The sequence below is a fragment of the Passer domesticus genome, chromosome 9, assembly GCF_036417665.1.
Source record: "Passer domesticus isolate bPasDom1 chromosome 9, bPasDom1.hap1, whole genome shotgun sequence".
NCBI lineage: Eukaryota > Metazoa > Chordata > Aves > Passeriformes > Passeridae > Passer > Passer domesticus.
Genome location: NC_087482.1, coordinates 35086536 through 35108347, shown reverse-complemented (window position 1 = coordinate 35108347; position 21812 = coordinate 35086536). Strand labels below are relative to the sequence as shown.

The 21812-nt window shown below is 44.7% G+C and overlaps 1 long non-coding RNA gene across 2 annotated transcripts; it reads left to right on the top strand.

Annotated features, from left to right (window-relative positions):
• Positions 1-974: 974 nt before the first annotated feature.
• On the top strand, positions 975-19851 carry LOC135307367 (uncharacterized). 2 transcript variants are annotated; one of them, XR_010368070.1, is made up of 3 exons: positions 975-1091; positions 18178-18533; positions 19674-19851. It is a non-coding gene; the product is annotated as an uncharacterized LOC135307367 (long non-coding RNA). The 2 variants fall into 2 exon arrangements; XR_010368069.1 differs by lacking the exon at positions 975-1091 and adding an exon at positions 14604-15605.
• The last annotated feature ends 1961 nt before the right edge of the window (positions 19852-21812 follow it).

The window sequence follows — 21812 nt, the reverse complement described above, 5'->3', positions numbered from 1 at the left end:
TCACATACATTGACCCAGGCTCTAACATTGTGTGGAATAAGCCCAGGATGTATTAACACAGCCAAGTTCTGTTCTTGCCTGGCACCCTGGAGCCAATGACCTGAAAGTACCCCATGGGCACTGGCTGCACCAGGCACACAAGCACAGGGAAATGATAAATTGTACCACCTCCACGTGGGGAAGGTGTGGTGTAGGATCTTGTTCAAGGTTACAGAGTGAGTCAGTGTTGAATGAGGAACAAAATCTTGATCTTGGTTCACCTGCTTTTGGCTATGGGACAAAGCACCCTTCCAAGCAGAGGGCAGGAGCCAGGGTGCCCTGCTTGGCCCACGGACCAGCATTGCTGACCTTCAGGCATCTCAGCTATGACATCAGACCTCTTCTGACAAGAAGGACAGCTGGTCAAAGTAGAGCCTTCTTTGTGCTTGCTGTTGCAAGTAACCTCTGTGTTCTTTCATGTTGCAGACAAGTAGAGCGTTTTTTGGGATTTGACATTACTGCACTGCATATGATGAAAGCTGCCTTGCAAATGGGCAACCTTTAGCACAGCCAAGGAGCTGTCTCTGTTCCCAAATAACTGATGCTCTGCATGTGCCAGCTCTTTCCACTGCTATCCCACAATGTCTAGCTGTCATCCCAACCCTTGTGCAGTGGCACTTAGCCTGGGGTTGTTGCCTCTAGGAGCAGCCCATAAGCTCTATAAATATCTGTGTAGTGCAGTACTGAAATGTTTGCCTAGCACAATTCTCCCAGCAACTCAGCCTTGCTGGTTTGTGATTTTTTTTTTCCACTCTATTATATCCCAGACAATATGATGGACCTGCTCTAACAAGGAGGATTTGAAGGGTGGCTTAGCACTCCCAAGCTCAGCTAGGGAAAGGGAGAGCCAACAGGAACACAGTCCTCAGCTGGAGGGAGAAGTAGTGGGAGTGGGAGTCTTCTATCCTGGTAATCACTCCTAACTCTGTTTTCCTTTCCTCAATTACAGCAGAATGTGGGAAAATGGACAAGTGAGTAAAATGATGGAGAAGTGGCTAAAATACCAGACAGAGCTGTGAGAATGAAACGAAGCCCACCTGACATAAGAAAATGTAAGTGGTTGTTACCAATATAATCACAGCAAAGGTCTTTGTTACTGATCAGGATTAACCTGGTATGTCCTTAGCCATTGATTTGGAAAAGGCTGTAAAATCTCTGCAGTGAGGATCTCCTCTTTGTGACCATACCTTCTCAGGGTTCAGTACTCTTAGCTGCTGTGAGAACAGTGGGGGGAAATCCTTACCGAATGATGCATGAAAAAGTACAGACAACAAAATCTAACAACATTCTCGTGCAAAAGCACTGGTGTTCTTGATTAATAGTTCCCAAATTTCAGACAGGAGGTTTTGTGGGGCCTTATTCTGCACTTTTTAACACTGGCTGTTCCTAGAGATTTTCAGGTGGACAAAAAGAAGCATTAGCATAGGCAAAACATGTTTTTTTACCATTATAAGAGATTACCACGCTCAGAAATCCTGCTGCCCACCTTCCCTCACTGGCAGTGAGCTACTGTCTATGGAATATCTCTGTGTGCCCTGCCCAGTGCAAACCCAAATGCTGCAAGCCCTTCTCCAGGTGCCTGGCTTTCCTGGTTGGATGATCAGCAGCTGCACATCTGCAGGACAGGCTGATGTGTCCTGTGTGCTGCTGCAGTTGTGCAGAAAGGTTGATTTACCTATGTGAAATTTCCAGAGGGGACACAAGGGGTGTGAGTGGGAATGACTGCCCTGAGCACCCTGGGCAGAGCTCCTTCTTGTGCTCAGCTGCCTCAGCTTGAAAGACAATTAGACAGTAACAAGGAAATAAATTTTAACATCCCGGAGTTCTTCTGCCATCTTGACTCTTCCATGCATTTTGTTAGACAGAGCTCTCACAGAAATATGTGCATTGGGAAGGGCTGACTCTGAAGTTGCAGAGATGTTGATGACCAGTTTGCTGTCCTGCTTCTGCTGTTATCAATGTACAAGGTTTAGCTAAAGGTAGCTGATGTGTGTTCATATATGGTGAGCATACCTCTGGTTTCTTTTATCTGAGCTGCTTTTAGGTGTGAAATCTCTCCCTAAGCAGGATTAACCATGGCATAATGAATCAAAGAGCTTGGAGGCTTTTTCTGGTGATCTAGTTGAATTTGGCAGTTAACTTCCTGCCTTCTCTTCTAGTTCTACCAATTGGATTTACCTCTAAGTTATTCTTCTTTCTTGGAGCATTTAAACAGGAGAAGAAAACTGCATAGCTTTTCTACCCTTTCGTCGTTTTCCCTCCCAAGCCAGTGCCTCACAATTCTTGGTAATTTTTTATTCTATCTTTATTTCCTACTTTTCCTTCCAGTTTCATACAAATAATAAAATTTTTTTTAAAAAAAACATTGTTGAGCCTTTTCTCCTAGGCTGTGAAACTGTAGAACAGTGTACTTGGATGGCTGCTGAGCTAAATAACACAGTTTCTTATGGTTCATGAAAGTGATTCTTAAATTTTGAATGAGACAGCTTTGTGATGCAGAAAGCTGAGACTGCCAGTTACTCAACCAAAGCCTCTGCTTCCCAACAGGGAGCAGTCAGGGAGAAAGGAGAACACCCAGTAGACTATGTGTATACAGACAAGGCTCCTTCTGGAAATTAAATGGTTTATCTAAAGTTATCAAACTGCTGACTGCTCTTTTAAAGAGGCACTTCAGGGCTGGGGAAAGAACTGCAGTTCTATTTGTCAAGTCCAAAGGAAGAATGGTCCTGGAATTTATTATCCTATGCGTAATTTCTGTATTTAGCAAAACACTGGAACCAGGATTTATGAAATAAACAAACCTGTTTCCGGAAGATGATGGCAGCTCTGTGCCTTTAGCAGTAGTGGCAGCACAGCAAATGTATCTCACCAGAAAATCTTTTATTTTATAGCACAATAAAATTAGTGAATGAAAGCAAAAAGAGGTATAATGGATCTGGGTTTTAACAAGCATATGAATCAGTATCTCATGAGATCTTACCTGAAGAAAAAAAAAAAAAAACAGCATTGTATTTTGCTGGGGAAAGAAATTGAGAGAATAAAAGAAAAGAGTAGGAGAGAGAATCTTGTGACCATGGTTGGAGATTTAACTAAAATGGGGTGACCTGGTGGCCAGGGCCTCAGCCAGTGGGTTTAAGTCCTTGCTCTGCCACAGACTTCACAAGGGCACATCACTTCCCTTCTGTGTTTTTTTCACATCACTTATTTTCTTGGTTTGCCATCATTAAATGAAGAATGGTACTCTTGTCCTTCCTGCTTGTGAGAATGATGGCTTTTAACATTGAGAGTTTCCATGAACCGTGGGAGTGCAGACCATGCAACAATATCAGATTTTTCCCCTGCCATATGAGCAATTATAACAAGTTATCCATTTTTCATCCTTTCATGCTTCATGCACAGGGTGAGCAGACTCTTGATTTGCCTTTGTGGGAAGACAAAAAAAATATATCTGGTGTTTGGAAATTTCCTGTAATGACAGCAAGAGAGAAAAGCAGGTCTTTTGCTTTTCCTTCATCCTGGAAATGGTTAAGGGGAGCTCTTTGGTGAGGTTGTGCAGCAACAGTTCAGATTCCTGGCCATGCCATTTAGTGTTTGCTTGGCTTCCTGGTGGTTTGGAATGAAAGGGGATTGGCTCCTCTGTCCCCCTGCAGCCTGGGGACACTGCTGTTCCTGGGCCCAGGAGCATTTGCTGTGCCCACTCCCCTGAACACGTGCTAGCCAGAGAGATTGTCTCTAACGTAGGCTGGGCAGCTCTTTCTCACACGCTCTTCTGTATCAAACACTTCCCACCTTGACAACTTCCTTGGTTAACTGCTAATTTCAAAATCGTTATTAATGTATTTGCGCAGGGATTTTGGAATTTAATTAGCCTCTTTTGAACTGTTCTTAGAGTGTTTGTCTGGAGAAACAGAAAATCCCTCCATGGCGTTTGCTTTCCCCAGTTGTTGGTTTTCACTGGAAGGGAAAGATACTGGCTGGCTTTGCAGGGCTGCATCCTCCTGGTGCCACTGATGCTGCAGCTGAGGATAAGCCAGAGGCTCTGCAGAGGGAGCAGCTGCTTTTGGGGTGCATCAAGGCTCCTCCTGGCCACGGGTGGGTTTATGCTGGCACAGGCTGGGCTGCTGAGCACAGCAGGACTCACAGCTGGTGACAAGGGGCTGTGCAGTCTCCCAGCACACAGCTTGCTCTTACTCCTGCCCCAGGTGTGTTTAAACCCAGGCAGCCATGCTGGCTGAACTGGGCCCCCTTTTCCCTCTTCATTAGTTTCTTTTGGGAAATTCCAGTCCCTGGCTGAGATCTGAATGGATGTCACTTCCAAAGGCCAGTTGGCACAGCGTGATTTTCATCTCACTTTTTGAAAGCACTGAGCTCAGGACAGAGGTTCTGCCTTGCCCCACACAGAACATGTTGCAAGCTGTGCATGCTCATGTGTACAAATCTGCAGGCTCTCAGTTTTCATCTGAAGGCTGGCTTAAGTTGGATTTTCTTCCTTTTGTCTGATCCAGCTTTGAGAAGCCAGGCTGGGCAGGGCAGGATGGGGTTTCTGGTGTTCCCTGCTGCTGCAGGAGCACATGCACTCCCCTTCTCTCTGGCAAACCACTGTGGTTATGACCACTGCCTCTGGTAGTGTTGTATTGGTCCCAAATTGAGGAAGGATGACTAACTTAATCACTCAATAGTTTTGATTTCTAAAATTAAACAGCCTGCCATATGTGCAACCCTGTTACTATATTTATGCCAGCAGTTAGCAGAGAGCACCAGCCAAGCTGGAGGGGCTTTGCAGCTGCAGCTTGTGCCTGTACTGCTGCTGCTGGGAGCACACAGATGTTTCTTTGCCCTTTCCCTAAATGCAGCCCTGGAGACATTTCTCCTGTGGAAACAAAAGCACTCATTGAGCTTTCAGGACACTCTTCAGCCCTTGCTTTTTAAACGTGTCCTGATGCTCCCTGGTGAACCTCAGCTCCCAAGAATGGGTGGAAGGATTCAGGGACTGGATCACACCCAGCAGACAACAAGCCAGAGCTGAAGGCTGCAGCCCCGGCGCTCAGGCAGGGACAGTGAGTGAGCTGCAGAGGTTCACTGAGGGAATGGTGGGTGCTCCCCAAAGGAGTCACCTCCAGGGCCATGCAGGCCCCAGGGGACACGTGGCAGCTTATTTTCCTGGGTTGCCTGAGCTGTTCAGTGAATTAGGGGGCTGAGATGCCTTCCTTCCACCGTTTGTTTTGTAGGAGCTCAGTTAGCACCATGCAGATTTATTTGGATTCTAGCGGAGAGGAAATAAGATGAATAAGCAGTGGATAAAAGCCAAGGTGAAATGTAGTGAAGTGGAAGGAGTGGACCCTTGCTTTTTGGAGGAGGGCAGACTGAGGGAAGAGATGTTGGTTATTATTTTGGTCCAGGCAACATTCCTCTGTGATCTTAGACATGTTGCTTGACTTTGTTTGCTAGCAGGAAATTTGGCTTGCCTAGCAGAAGGATTAAGAGATGGAATGAATATTTAGCACTAACTAACCAAGAGTGTTTGGGTGAAACTGAAATATTTTGACATATTAGATCTGATTTTACCAACTGACTTGGTGACTTATAGGTGCTTTTGTTTGGTGTTGAGCAAGTGTTACTGCAAAGCATTAGCAGAAGTGTTTGGGTAGGGTTGCATGTGCTTGTTGAGTAGGTGGCAGGAGAGGGTTTGTTTTTCATTTGCTTGAGTTTTTTTATTTAAAACAATTGGAATCTTTGGGGATTTCTTTCTTGTGGAATGGAGCTATATGGATCTGGCATCTGTATTCAATAAAAGTAGAGAGTATCTCTGACCCTTAGGGCAATGTCAGATTGAGAAACCTGCATCAATTAGATCAGAAAAAAAACAAACTTTAGTTAAGTTTCTGTGCTTGTTGCACACTCTCCTCTAAGGATGCATGGATGATTTTGGATTACAGGGACAACTCAGAGCACCTGGGGTGACCTATGTACATCAAAACACTGTGAACTAACCTGTCTCCTTTGGAGAGAGGCACTTTGTACTAATCCTGCAACTTTTGGGGATCATCTTCCATACCTGATCATCATTTCTGTGTCCATAAACTGTCTAGAGCTAGTTCTTGTTTAACTGTTACAGCTGCATGAGACTGGTACACATGGATCAGTTTTCATTCTGGAATTACCCCACAACATGTAAATTCTTAGAAATTTCATTGATGTACAGAGCAATTTTGACAGGCCACTTTTTCAAAAATCTTCCCTCCAATATTTTTTTTGGGGGGGATGGTTTTTTTAATCTACTTCCTTCTGCTCCTTGTTTATTGGGAGCCAAGGAGGAGGCTTGTTGGACTGATTGCTGTTGTTTATTAAGCTTGCTTCCTTCAGGAAGATTTTTAAGCCCACTGTGGTCAACACAGGGAAATGCCTTCTTATGCTCCACCTCTGCTCAGAGGGCAGGAGTCTGGCATACAAAAACAAACAAAACCTTGGGAATAATCCTTTCTTAAAAAGAGACAGACCAGACTCACAGCGTTTGAAGTTTTCTGGAAGCAAGGATTGTAATTTCTGTGGATTCACAGAACCTCAGTGTTTTGTACCTTAAAACAGCATTTGCCCTTGCAGGCAAAAGGAGCCTATATGTTTACTGTTTCATTTATGGATAGTTCCAGATAAATCACTTTAAATTCTCAGGTGTTTGCATAGCATGGAATATTGGAAAAGGAGAAGAGAATCTTCTGTGCCAGAGCAGCATGGGCAGCAGGCAAGTGAGCTGGCTCATCTCTTTGGGTACTTGCCTTGGGTGGGTAAGATTTTCTGCTCAGTTTCTGCATCCCAACAGTACTGTTTGCCAGTGCTATTAGTAGTGATACATTATAAATTATTAACATTTGGAAGAGGTTTGGATTTATTTGTAGGTCTCTGCTCTTGGCAAAAGAAGGATGAGTCGATTTTTTGTTTGTGTTGGGTTTTTTATTGGTTTTGATTTGGTGTTTTGGGGTTTTTTTTTCCTAATTCCCTTTTTTTTTTAAATTTGGTTAGCTAAGTTTGAGTCAATACTTTGACTCATATTTTAAACAGCAGCATCTAGGAACTCACTATTTCTGCCAGCAGGGCATTTGGCCCTCTTCTCTTTGCTGGGCTCTCTGCCTCCCTTCTGAAAGGTAATGTGGGATGTATTGATCCCAGCTTTTAGGACTCGTTCTATTTCTGAACCCAGATTGCAGCATAGGGAAGATCTATATTAGAATGACAAAGAGGATAAATTAAAGCATTGTCCTGTCTCACTGGTCTGCAGGCAGTCGTTAAGGAGGGAATGCCCAGTGCTGTCTCCCTGAATGATGCTTTAGAGTCTCCAGTATCAGGGGACTTCAGTGAGCACAGTATTGATTTTTGTTCCTACATTAAGCTTTTAGCTTTGCAAATGTTTTTTGGTTTGTTTTTTTTTAATCATTAACATTGCAATGTGCAGCATGAGGGTGAAACAGCTCTGCTGCTGTGCAGGTACCACCTCTGATCACTTCCTTCTTCCCTTCCTCTGTTGAACCATCATTTAGCTGATGCACCTGCAGGAGAGTGAGGAGGAAAGGAAGTGAAGCTGCAAGCCAGGACAGCCTTGGAACTGGGTGAGGAAGACCAATTTTTCAAGAAATTGGCAATATTTTAAGCTTTCTTTTTAAGTGGTTGTGAGCCTGGGGTGGGAGAATGGGAACATAGTCAAGGGCTGTGTCTGAATCCTCTGGCTGAGGGTGTGGAGAGGCTGTAACAGCTCAGTGGGGGCTGAGAGCTGCCATCAGCACCTTTATTCCTGCTTGAACAAAGAATCTTAGGTAAATTCACCTATCAGGTAAGCTCAGATTTTCCTACCTCAAAACTGAAGACAGTGAAGCAGTGACAGGGAAACATTGTAGGTCTGTTACTAACATTGCATTGAGGATTGCACTGGGCCCCAGGTTTGCTTATTAGGGGATTAACACAGCTGAAGCAGTAAATCAAGATGGTTATGGTTGTTTCAGATTTATTCAGATACTTTTAGATGGGATCTGCTTGCAGACAGGAGCCTGTCACTGCAGACACAGCTGTGCTGCTTGGAGCAGCTCGCTCCCTCTCTCCCTTCCCTCTGTTACTCTTCCCTCTCCATGCCTGGCTTCCTGCTGTAAGGGCTGACCCCCAGCCCAGGGGAGGGGGAAGGCTGTGCATTGTAGGTGGATGCTGTGAAACTGTCACCCATGGGAAAGACTGCAGACACCCACTGGTGTGCCAGGCAGGGCTGGGATGATCCACAGGGAATGGTCTCCCAGCTGTACGGAGGGGAAGGATGTTTGTGTCTTTTGCTTTTGTCTGTGTGCATGAGCCCAATGACCTGAGTCCATCCAGTCTAATTATACTGTTTCATTTCAGGACAGGGCAAGGAGCTTTTTGCCCTTAACACTCCTGACTTTGCTGCTGTGGTGAGTTCCTGGCAGATAGGGATGTCTGTCTCTCCTCTTACAGAAAGGAGGTGGATGTGATGTGTGAACATCAGGGAGTGACAAGTCCTAGTGGCCTCTGTGGTTATTTTAGTGTCAGTTCTTCATGGGAAGGAGGGCTGGAAGGGACATGGAGATATTGTCTAGTGCTTTCTGCTGCCCCATGGTGGAGTCAACTTGCTCAAAGATTTGGTTTGGTGCAGCACAGCACAGGATGGGCTCTGCTGCTCTGACCAGCACTGCCTGTCCTGCCCCTCCCAGACCCTGCTGGACCCCCCTGTGCAGTGTAGAGCATTGCTGCTCATGGGAACTGCAGTTTCCTCCTCTCTCTGCACTGTGCAGCCCTTTTGGGGAGCACTGCAATGCCAGCCCAGTTTATTTGCAGTAGCAGGTGAAGGCAACCCCTCCCAGTGCTCTGCAGTCATGCGGTTTGGTCTGTGTTGTGATCCTTCATCTCAACCAGTAACTCACACACACAAATAGTGCATGGAGCTCGACATTTGATTTGTGCTTTGATTTAGTTTTTAATATTTTGTTCTGTATATGTCTCCATCAAGACGGCTCAAATAAGAGGCAATTGTTTTCATGGCTCAAAAGTTTCCCAGGCTTGCTGTTAGTGAATGTGCTTTAGGAAGAGAGCAGTCTCCCACCTTAGCAAGCAGCAGAGAAAAAATTTCTTTTCTGTGGTCTCCTCCCTCCCCCCATCCATGAGTGTGTCAAAACCTTGAGTTTTGTGTAAAGTTGTTAAATAAGCTTCTAGGCAAAATAAAAGATCAAAAGGGGTCTAATTAGTTGCAGTCTGCTTAGGAATTGTGGTTGTTTACCTAGTTTTATAAATTGACACTTTTAACATTAGAACTCAAAGCAAAAGCGATGTAATTATTCCCTTTTTTTGAAGCTTAGGTTTAATGTCTTTATTGAAAATTGGATATTTCTGTGGCATCTCAAGATGCTTTATTCTATCAAATCTGGAGCAAGTAATTTTTCATTTTGGATTGTAATGTGGTATAAATGATAAGGGCCTGATTCAGAAAGCTTTTTTCTGTCCCCCCCACTGGCAGCCTGACGAGAAAGCTTCGCAGTCACCTCACAATAACCCTGAAGATAATCTAGGGTTTGAGTCTTTGTGAAGCTGCTCGCTCTAATACAAGGGAGAGAGTGAGATTTCTGAGCTCTTAGGTAGGGTGCCTGAAGCTAGCTTGTCATCACAGGATTTTCAGTTCTTTTCATATCTCTTACCAGTTGTAGGATGCCAAGGCAAATATGTGTTTCTCCTATAACCTTCCTGTGCTGTGATCATGTCCCTGGGAGTACTATGTGCCTAATTTAAATCTCAGAGAGGGTAGCAGGTAGTTGAATGGAGAACATCTGGTGATTAAAGCAAAGGAGGAATGAGAGAGAGATGAATTCTGTTATAAATTTTTCAGTTTTGCTCTGGCATGACCTGATCATGTGTCTTGTTTCCCAGTCTCTGATCATTTGGACATACCATGCATGAGTCAATTTCACATGTCCAACCTCACTAAATCTGACCTCAGTAACTTAGAGCAATGTGGACAGAGGAGAGGAAGGTCCTCATGAAGTTGTTTTAGGGCTTGGATAGGTTATGAATTTTATTTATACTGTGGCAGGACTCTCAGACTCCGTTTAGAACCAGAAGCTGATGGTGCTGGTATTTTACTAATGCAGAGGAAGTTGTGGTGCCTGCCCTAAGACCTTACCACCCATCAAGACAAATGGCAAATAAAGGATTTGTGTGAGGGTGATTGCAGGAAAGAGTCAGTCCCTCAGTGAACTTTTAACTTTTTTTTGGTGTTTATCTAAAAGTTCATGCAAATTGAGGTGGGTTTCTTTGATCTGAGAACTGTCTTTTGTAATTTCAACTGCTCCCTGGCTTGTGTCAGAAATACTGTGAGTGGGGTCTCCCTGGGGTTTTTGCACAGCCCAGGTTTTAGCTGGGCTGGGAGGGACGTGAGGCAAGACTTATACATCAGAACAGGACTTGCAGTAAAGAAATTTTTATTGGCATATTTTATATTGTCCTAATTCAAAAGTTTCAGTTCCTGATGATCATTCTGGGCACTGGTTCAAAGTTTCATTTGCGCTTGGCTCAGCTCAGATGCTGGAGGAAATTTTCATGATGGGAGACAGGTCCTTTTCCTTCAAAAACAGAATTTCTCAGTAGATGGTAGGATTGGATAAGAGCTTCCTTTGAGAATCCAGAAGGGATTTGCTTGAATTTTCTAACTCTGCTTCTCTGATGCAGTGTGGTGATTAGAGGAGAGCTTTTTAAGCATCCCTCTGAGAGTCTGAGCATGGTCTGGCTACTGGCATCTGTGGGGTTTCCAGTAATTAGAGCTCACCAAATGAAAAGCTTGGTACATCCATATATTCTGTAAAGGTTTCCCTGAGAAAATGAGTATTTATTCTTTAGTAACCCTAAATCTTTTTATTGGCTAACTAGTAAAGAGGCATTGGTTTCTAAGCCTGAGACAGCTGCTTTGTGGCAAAGGTTCAATTATTCTATCTGCATGCTCTGTATGGACTGTGTTGCCATACAGCACAAGCATAGTCCAAGGCCTTTTTCCATTTGCTGCTCACAGGATGCCCAGTGCTTCAGTAGGAAGGGACAGAGCCCAAGAGCAGCTCTGTGAGCCACTGCAGAGAGTGATGCACATGCTTTAGGTATAATGGAACATCAGGCTGCTGTGAAGAGCAGCTCAGCCCCTCTGTCCCACCCAGAGCCAGAGGAGATGGATGTTCTCCTGGCTGTCACACTGCCATAGGGGTCATTAAATAACACTTCAATGTTTTAGAGCTCAGTGGTTTTGTTTAAGTATCAAATAAGGATTTTCTTTTAACTAGATTTAGCTTAATCATCTGGTTGTGTGACTGCCTTGAGTAGGTGCACTGAAAGTCTGCAGAATTCCCAAAATACATCAGAGTGAATATCCTTATGATTTCCTAAACTTTACAAATCAAGTAAGTGGACTAATGGGTTTGTGATCTGCAGCCGAGGGACATGAATGTGTGCACATGTTAGAGGCAGGAGACCAACACTCCCACCAGAACACGCAGCTGCCTCTTGGGTGAGGTGAATGCAATCTGTGCTTTTTATTTCATCTTCCCCAGGTAGCTAATACCAACATGCCTACTCTAAAAGTTTCCTTTAGACATAGGTGATTTTTTCCTTTTTTTTTCTTCCTCCTCAGGAACATTCAAGTTCTTGTAAATTCCCACTGTTTAACCCCTTAGAAACTCACCCAGACTGGCCAATGCACTGTACAGCTGTCCCTTGAGTCCTATATTGCCTCTAGATAATGCCTGGTGCTTCAGTGTCAATCCAGGAATTTCCAGGTTGTACATCACCAGGTAGGTAATAAAGCAAGAAATTCTTATCTGAACATGGGGTTGCAACTGCACATTATTGAGCTGGATTAAACATGTTGTTGTATGTATTATTGCCATGTTTTGACTACCTACAAGCTAGAGCATTAATAATGTCATTACATAACTTATTATTATATAAAAATGCTCCCTCTTCAAATGGCTGTTGCAAATTTGTCATTTGCTTATTGTGATTCATAAAATATGTTGCAACTGGCTAATAATCTTCATTAGTTTCACAGAATAAATCCAAAACCAAGGATAACCCTTTCTGTTTTCACTTAAGCAAGCAGTTGTGGGTGTTGATATATGTCTCCTTCACCAAAAGAAGTCTTGCTCCTAAACTCACTTTCAGTGTTTCTGATTCTTGAGGGTTTCCTAGGTTTCAAGAATAAGCCTCTCAAAAGCAACATTAGCAGCATACAGCAAACAAGGATTTGTAAAATAATATTAACTTCTACAATTTATAAGCTTGATTTCAGATTCCTTTCTTTTGACCATTTTGTTTTCAGAAGCATTCATCAGAGCACTGGGTTTTAATTTCCTTTTAACTGACAAATTTTGGAATCAGGCAAGATACATTTCTCTGATTACTGCTGGACAAGGCTTGTAGGTAGAGATAGTGTCTTTTATTAGATGGAGCAGCATGGCTGGAGAGCTCAGGCAAACTTTGAGGCACACCAGCCCTCCAAATCTGAGCCAGAAGCTGTCAGTGCTAAGCATATGCTGAATAGGCAGCTGCTATTTAGATTTGTGTGAATTAAACCATCTCAGTGAGGGGAAGGTGGGGAGAGTAGGTATCTCTAGGTCATAACAGTGATGGGGAAGTGCTGCCAGATTATTTGTAAGCATGGTCTGGTACACAGGTGAAGGATGGCAGAATTATTCAAGGAAGAGCCTTGTTGTGCCTTGAGTAAGGGAAGATGTGTTTCTCTTGAGTGATCTAGTAACAACACGAATGGGAAAGTTCCCATTTCATGCTTAGGAGTGTGTGTCCTCCTGAGATTGCTCAAATGCACTTCAAATTTTCTTCCCTATTAATCTCTGTGGGCTTTTGCAGGAAGCTGGAAGAAAGGCTTCTACATCTGCAGCTCTTTTTGCTCTTGACACAGGCAGAGTAATCTTCAACATGGAAGCTCAAACCCTGTCCCTGGGGTTTCAAACCCATGGAGAAGGTCACATATGACTGACAATGCAGAGCCAGTGAGATCTGCTGTTCTGGGTTTGTCAATTATTAGCCTGGTCTGACAAAGGTTCTGCCATGAGCATTGTGGTAACTTCTTAGAGTTGATTGGGAGCTATTAAGAAGTGATAAAAATCAGATATTTCTGACCATGGTGATCAAAGGAGGAATTCAGTGATAGTACAATAGGTGCTTGGAATTCTCTGGGCATTGCCATCAGTATTGTTTAATGACCCAATGCTATGGCCATGTTGGGTAAATAGCAGCTTTGGCAGCTATAGAGAAAAGAAGTCCTTAGGACACAGGGGTTCCAGAGCAACAAATAATTCATTGCAAACTGCCCACTGGCCTTGGACACTGGTGGTTGCCATATTGTGACCCCCACTTCCAGAATCCTCATTTGTTCAGATTTCCTCTCTCAGGGTTCACACACATTGCTTGTGGTCTAAAGGCAGCAGTTCCACCAGCTGAGCTGCCAAAGGTTTCTTTCTGTCTGAGGTTGTACATACACTTATTAAAAGCTGGTGTCAGGTGAATTTTGTCTAATAGGATTCTTAAATTTCCTTCTCCTTTAAGAACAAGGGTTATTTAATGCTGATGCCCTAATATAGGAATATACTGATTTGAGAGCACAAATCCTCCACTCTGCCACACTGAAAGCCTTCAGCAGCCTGTGCTAAGAAGTTGAGAGCCCAGCACGCGGCAGCTCAGTGAGTGGAGCCACAACGTCCTATGGAATCCCAGAAGGGTTTTTACCCTCATTATCTTTCACTCAAAACTCATGGGCACCCTCACACTGCTTGGAGTTCACAGTGGTGGCTGGGAGGATGTTGGCTTCCTGCATCCCAGGCCTTTGATGCTTTGAGTTCCCCAAATTCCCTGAACCTGCCATGCACTGGAGCTGTGTGAATCTCCTTGTTCTTGCTGACCAACGACCAGCAATTTCCCAGGCATCAAGTACATGTGTGTGTGGTATTGAGTCATTTCTTTGGGGCTATTGTTTAAGGCTTCAAACCATGGAAGGAAACTGGGAGCCTGTTTAGATGTCACTAAAGGTCACTGGCTATTTTTATAGATTACATTAAAAGAAGCCAAAACTGCACAAAAAGAATATTGAGATTGTGAAATCAGGAGTTTGAAAAATATTTTTGCTGCCTATCACAAATCACTGCAGAGCATATGCAAACTGATTTTTCAGGGGCTCATAGCTTGGACAAAGGTGCACTACTCTTCCTGTAAAAAATTATTCCCTGGCACCATTGTGACCTTCCTGCCAAAATTTAAACAGAGCTCCAAATGATACTGAGACTATGATTACTGACTATCCAAATGATACTGAGACTATTCAACCAAAAGCTTGCATCAGATATCAGTTGTTTGTTGTTTTTCTCTTTTTTTAAACAGGGGTAGAAAGCTTTCCTGTAGTAGATGAACTGCATTAGCTGAAATTTTCACCCTGAATTCCAGCAGGGCAAACAACCAGCATCAAAAGCTTTCATTCAAAAGATTAAAGTCTGGCAAAATTCTAAGCAACCTGAGTCTTATAATAGTGAGTTTTGTACAATGTGGTCAGCATATCAAAAGGAAATACTTTTTTCTGTCTGTTTTGATTTTGATGTCATTCCATCAAACATTTAGCTGGTAGACACAGCATTAGCTCCAAACTCATTTTGAAGCAATGAACATTAGTCAGACATAAACAATTGGGCTGGGGGCAGATTAGATGAGTGCCAAATTGTGGGAGAGATTTTAAAAAAGGGACTTTGCAAACTGTGTCCCTGCATGAACAGAATTGTTGCAGAGCAGGAAACAGACCTTGAAGTGGTCTCTGGTGGAAGGAGCAGGGCTTTGTAGCACAAGGGAGTTGACCTACATAGCAGCCTTGAGCCAGGTATGCAGGAGCTTGGGAAAGGGAGGTCAGGTTGGGACTGATGCAGGTCTGGCATCAGAGTGAGCTGGGCAGAGGGTGGTGGACTTTGACAGTGTGGTACAGCTGAGTGGTGGCTTGATCCAAAATCCTCCAGCCTGCTCTCCTGGGGGAGCAGCAGGGTAATGTTCTGGTGGCTTAGAGGCAATTTATGAGGTTAAACTGGAGGTTAGGAGGTGAATTTGGCAACCATGAAAATGGGTCAAACTGCTAATATGTACATATACAGAAACAGTGCAGGCAGACAGCAAGCTTGAAAAACAGACTTGCAGTGACCAGACCTCGGACACCATAAAATAAGGAATAACCTTTGTGACGTCTCAGTCCTTGCCCTGCAGAGTATTTCAGGCCAGAGTGGCAGGTGGGACTTACTCAAGGTCTTATCTTGAGTCAGAGCACAGCTGAAGGTTCATTCCCAGGTTCATGGTCTCACTGCTGGAACAGGCTGCCAGGAATTACTGGCAATATGTTTGGTTTTAATCTTTGCACTGTTCTCCAGTGAAGTTCTCCAGGCTGAAGTGCCTGGAATTTATCTCCAAAATATTTTGGAGGGGAAATGTGATCATAAAGCTAAAGCTTTGGGCTATGCATGCTTCTTTTCAGGCTCCTAACAGGTTTGAGAGGGGTAAGTGTTAGTAACCTGCCTCCTTTGTTTTTTGACAAGAAAAGTAATTTAGAAAAACAAAAAACCAAAAAACCCAAAGCCATTTTAATTCCTTACACTGAGTTCACGTCAGCTTTAGCTTAACTCAACCCACATTGCAGGAACTTTAGGAGGCATTTTATGTTTGTTAAAATAGGTTTGAGTCTCTTACTGCTCTTACCAGCATGTCACTGACTGGGGCCAGCAAAATCCTGTCCTTGGTGGCAAAAGTGAGGGAAAGCTGCTCAGTGTCAGGTTTGCTGAGCAAACAGCGTGCCCAGCCTCTGCAGAAGGGCTGAGCCTCCAGTTCCTGTCCAGCTCCTGACACAAAACCCTGTGCTTCCTCTCCTGTATCTCTGGAGCCTTGCAAGACCCTTCCCCTTCCCAGCATATCGAATTGCAGCTGTCTCAAGCTGACTGGCAGCAAATTGCTGCTCCTGAGTCTGCCCTTGGTTTTTTCCCAAGCAGAAGGAAAAGGCTGCAAGCTGCCGATTTCTGCGGTCCCAGCGAGCTCATTTCTGCCCTGTTGAGAGAGCTGGCACCCTCTGGGCAGGGTGAGAGCCTGAAGGCAGCCGGGGAGCACCAGTGTTAGCTGGGCAGGGTGCCTGCCTTCCCCAGCCTGACGGGAACAGACAGGGACAAAGGTAAGCTCGAGGCATGAAAAGGCTGCTTGTTGCAGCGTTTCATGGCCAGTGAGCATGACCAGCCTTCAGGGCTAATTACCAAAGGAGAGAGAAGTATGTTCTTGTCAGCAGACCTACAGGGTTACTATTTAATGAAGCAGATATGCAGGTAACTTGTTCAGTGAGCAAGTGACTGACTTGTGTCCACAGGGATGTAGGTGTGTGTGACAGGACACTTCAGGTGGCTTTCAGCCCCTGTCTTCCCTCTAAGTGCATTTGGGCACAACCCTCAGCAGTGACAATCTGTATCCCATTTCCCTCTACTCCAGTTTTTCCCCTCTACCTTCTCTGCTCTCCTTTTACCTTTTTTCTCTACTATTGTCTTTTTTCCAACCCAAGCATTTCTTGTGTATTCCATCCTGACCTTTCATAGCTCTGCACCTTATTTTTCCTCCTCTCTTTTTTTAATTACTGGTGCAAAGCAGCATTGAACAGTGGTGTCATCACTATTTCATCAGGCCTGCCCTAGTTCCTGCCAGTGGTTTATGGAGCACATGTGAGCTTGGGAACGGCCAGTATCCTCCCTGTGCTTCATCAGGGTCCCCTGCAGATCTCAGTTTCTCAGCACATCTGTCAAGTGTTACTTGTCCTTTTCTTGGGACTGCCCGTGGAGGTGTGCAGGGGGTTGTGAGCTGTGCCAAACCCTGGTGTGGTGCTGGCAGGGTTACAGCCAGCCTGAGGATGTCTCCATGCTGCAGGAATCTTCGTATTGCTGTTGAGTCACAGCCAAAAAGTTACTTGTGTGTTAATCCAGTGCCTGTGTTGGTCTCTGTAAGAGAGATGGGACAAAACATGCAGGAATTAATCAAGTGGTGGTTTAGGTTTTTTTCTGCCCAAGTCAGTGGATATGAGCAGATTCAATGGCTCTTTCTGACTCCTAAACTTGTGCTCTGAATTCGTACCATTTAGTCCAACAAGCATCACCTCTCAGACTTGTCCTGACTTCTAGACTGGAGTAGGTAGCACTGGGGAGGAGTAGCAGCATCTACAGTACAACACCTCTCACAGATTGTTATGGGAATTACTCACTGCAAGCTACATTTTGACCTGATACCAGCTGTACTTGATAAAGGATCTTTCTAATACAAAAGTTGATTAGTACATGCATATAAGATAGTTATGGATCTCCTCTACCAGTGTCCCTTGTGTATTTACCAGAAAAGGTAACTGCATTGTCAAAATTTCCCCCGTACCTCCCATGGCATCGGGAAAAACATGCCAGTTGAAAACTTATGAGACTGCAGAGATTTTGAAGCCCAACAGCCAAGGTGTGTATGGGGAGCACAGACTGTAGCAGGGAGGCTGGTGCAGGCCAGAAGTGAGATGCAGTGGCAGAAACTCAGGGACAAGACACACCATGTCTGTCTGACCCAAGTCTGATCTTCCTGACCTGTGGGCATGACCCTCAGATTCTTTTCATAGGACAATATGACAATTTTAAAAAATACGTTGACTTGCATGTTTCCTGGATTTTATGCTGTTTTCTCTGTAGAGGATGTTGAGGTTTTCTCCTGGAATATTAATCAAAAATGTATCTCAGGAAAGAGTCAGCCTTCCTTTTATTCTCATTTTTGCTGCACAAACCACTTGATAGGAGGCATTGAGATGTTTTGGGGTACAGCATGAGCTTGTCTGCAAAAATGACTGCTACCCACAGGAGAACATGAGGCTGGAACTAGACAGTCAAAGCTGTGCTACTGCACAAGTGCTGCAAGTCCTGGCCTCTTGCTCCAGACTGCTATGGACAAGGCAGGCCATGGGAAAGCGGTCCCTGCTGGCTCCAGGACTTGCCACTGGTCCACTTGTAGTGATACCAGAAAACACATTTCTTTACAGTTGTGCTGCTTCACACTCTCTGTGTCTACCAACAGGTTCCAGGGCAGCTCTACAGCTGTGCTGTCCCCAGGGAAGGAAGGGTCCTCCTGCTGTGCTGGCTGCTGGTGACCTGGCAGGGAACATGGAGCTGCTGGCTGTCACAGCACCACAGGAAGCACGGAAGGATGCAACAGCACCACAAGCCGAGGTGGAAGCAGCAGAAGAAGCAGCTGCAATGCCAGAGGCAGAAAGCATAGTGGGGAAGGTGGTCACTCCTGAAGGAGCAGCAGCAACTGTGGTGGGAGCATCGGAAAACCCAGCGGCAGAAAGAGTGGCTGAAGCATTTGCCAGGGCAGCAGAAAGAATTGCAGTAGCAGAAGTAGCCAAGGTGTTGCAGTCAGCAATAGCTGAGGCAGGCACTCCTGCAGCCCCAGGTGCCTGGTGGGCTGGAGGGGCTGGCAGTGCTCATTCCCCTGGGCTGGGCTCACAGATTTCAATGGCATGGGAGGCTGCAGCTCCAGCTCCAGAGCTAACCCTGACCTTTCAGCCTTGCCCTCAGAATGCCTCAGGTGGATCAGACCATACTTACACTCAGCATCGAGCAATGGGATGAGATTTTTATTTTGGAAAAATTGAAAGCAATGTAAAAAAAAAAAATCCCTGAAATTCCTGCTGAGAGTTTGTGTTCTTTTCCCATCTGGTTTCCCTCTGTCTTTTAGATGAGCTTTTTTTCCTGATAGCGGGCACTTTATCACGCCTGGTATAGTTAAGGTTACAAAGCACTCTCCATTCCAGCCCCGCTGGCCACATGCTCATCCTGTTCTAAAGCATTCATATTTGGGGATCAAAAAAGGTCCATGCATGGTGTTTGCTCAGCCGAGAATTTTTATTTGACATTTGAGCAATTATGCCTTGCGTTGATCGTGAGTTTGCTGAGGGTGATAAACACACTTTTCCCATCTGAAAAACCTGTCTTTTAACATTGATGATGTGGTGACAGATTTTCAGCAGGGATGGGAGTTGGATTTGCCAGGGCTCAGTGCCCACTCTGAGCGCCAGATTTTCAGCTGCGTTCGGCACCCAGCAGCTTCCCGTTGGGTGTGTGGACATGTTTGTTCCCATGTGTGGAGCTCGTTTGAAGAGCTGCCTGCCTGCAGCACCACCGAGCATCTACCTCCTGCTCTCAGGAAAATCTGGATCTCATCTCCCGGGGCTCTGATTTCATTTTGATGTGCAGGGTCAGCTTACTGCTATCACTGTTTCTTGGGCCCAAGAGCTGTCCTGAGCACATGGAATTTCTGTAGGATATCTTAAATTATCCCTCGGCTTGGGCAAGTGGCTTCACTCAGGAAGGGCTTCGCAATGTCTGTTTGAGTTTTGGTGTCTGAGTTTTAGTGCATTTTTACATCTTGTGGAGATCAGCTGCATTTAGGTACGTGCCAAAACAATTCTCTAAATTAGCCTGTGAATAGGTACCTTTATTTTTAAAATCAGCAGTTTGCTTTATAGTGGCTTTTCCAGTGCTCATATATTTCTTCTCTTGACTTTTCAGCTCAAAGGGAAGAGGAACAACACGTGGATAAAGCCAAGGAACACCACTCAGCAGGAAGAGGATTGGATGAAGGAGGGAGAGGTGAAATGAACTGGAGAGGTGAAGTTCTGGGTCATACCTCCTAATGGCTTGTACCATCACTTCTGGAATGCAATAGGGCTGCCAATCACCTCTCTTTTGTGACTCACTATACTGTTAAAAATAAATGTATGGCATATTCTGCATGCAGTAATGTTGAGGGTCTGTCAAAGGTCTTTATCTTCTTGTTTTATGAAAGGCAGCTCTGCATCTGTTCCTCAAAGGTGAGAGTGAACAAAATGTGCTGTTCATAACAGAAAACATACTACTGGCATGAAATTACATAAAAAAAGAAATATTTCATAGAATCTTAAAATATCCTGAGTTGCAAGTGACCCAGTAAGATCATCAAAGTCACCTCCTGGCCCTGCACAGGACACCCCCAAGGCTTAAATTTACATTAAATATGCAGTCAAGTTTTCATGTCTGTAGAATGAGAGATGGTCCATGGGAGCACTGCTAATGTGAAATAGTTTCAAATCCTAACAGAGCAGATGCATTTACCAGTCAATGCACATTGCTCCAACTCTCTCCAGCTCTCAAGTGGGTTTCTTGCCTAGATGGGAATGGTAGGTGTGTTCTTTTTTATTTATTTTTTCTTAATTCTATTTATTCATATGAAGCATGGAATGGGAAAGGTGTCTCCATCCAGATTCATAAGGGTGTGATGCGAGAGGAAGTCCAGAAGAAATTCAAGAAGCAGGAAAAAATAGCTTCAAAACAGTGGTAGACTTGTCAGCATGAATGACATTCCCCACATGGATTATTAAAACAGATTTCTAGATTTTGAGAGGAAAAAGTTTGTTTTGTTGTAAGATTGTTTTCTCAGCCTGTGAGGTGCAGGTAAGACAGGTTTGTAGCAACAGCTGGATGATGGAGCAGTCACCGTCAGAGATAAATGGTGATAAAGTGCAACAGAGTGTGGGATTAGAACAAAGCCACTCTTGGTGGGTGTCTCACGGGTTTTCTTATGGAGGATGATCACAACTCAGAAGTGCCTGATGCCTTCAGCAAATGTCCACTTCATGAATTCCCCCCAGATACTTCATGGTTTGCTGCTCCAGGTTTGTGTTTAGCAGACTGCGGGGATGGGGTCAAATCTGTACTTGGATAGAAAATTTCTGAACCAAATGCAGGAGGTGATGCAGGTGCTTGTGGCCATAGCCCAGCTGGGGTAACCAGGCAGTGTCTCCAGGTACTCCAAGTAAACCAGAAAGCAGCTCCTTGTCTGCAGGTGGTCACAACTAAAGCCATATCAGTTTTGGAAAGAGTAAAGACTTCAGCCCTGACTCCACCCCAAAATCCATGAGTGTATTGACAATCCATCTTTAAACTCCTGTGTAGTTGCAGCTGGATGTGATATTCTCCATATACCTATTTCCAGCTTCCAGGGGAGTTTCTGTGGGAAGGATGCCATTTGTTCTGGTGCACCCCAGAAGGGGCAGCACTTTAGTTCCAGCATTGATCGGAGCTGTTCTCCAACAGACCCCAGGCAAGGAGGGTGTTGAGGAGGATCTGCTTCCCTGTGCAAGCTAGCTGGCCATAAAGATCCATCTCCCTCTGGGGAAACATGTCCTTGCATTGCAGCAAAGCCAGGTGGTTTCAGTGCAGGCTTGTGCCTTTGCCCCTCTGCAGCACACCCAGTGCCTGTGCACCTCTGCTGGCTTCTCTCTCTGTGAAGTGACAGGCTGGGGAGGAGAGAGGAGGGGAGAACAGCAGCCTCTGATTAAAACTCAGCCCCCCTGGCCTTAGATCTGAGGAGACAGAGCCCGCCCTCCCTTCCCTTACCATAATTTTATTTTATTACAAAAAGAGCCCGTATTAAAAAAGCTCATGATTATGTTTTCTGTTCACCAAGACTTTTCCTGTATCCGACCTTTGGATAACCTCCAAGGCTTGCAAACATTTGAAAGGAGTAAAGGAGCTCGTTTTATTGCAGGGCCTCAGCATACATTCTTTCCAGCCTATCTTTAACATCAGTTGACAAGAATTATATAATTGCAGTCTGTGATCCCTTTAAGGCTAAAATGTATTCGTTTTCCCTCAAAGAACACTTCAGGT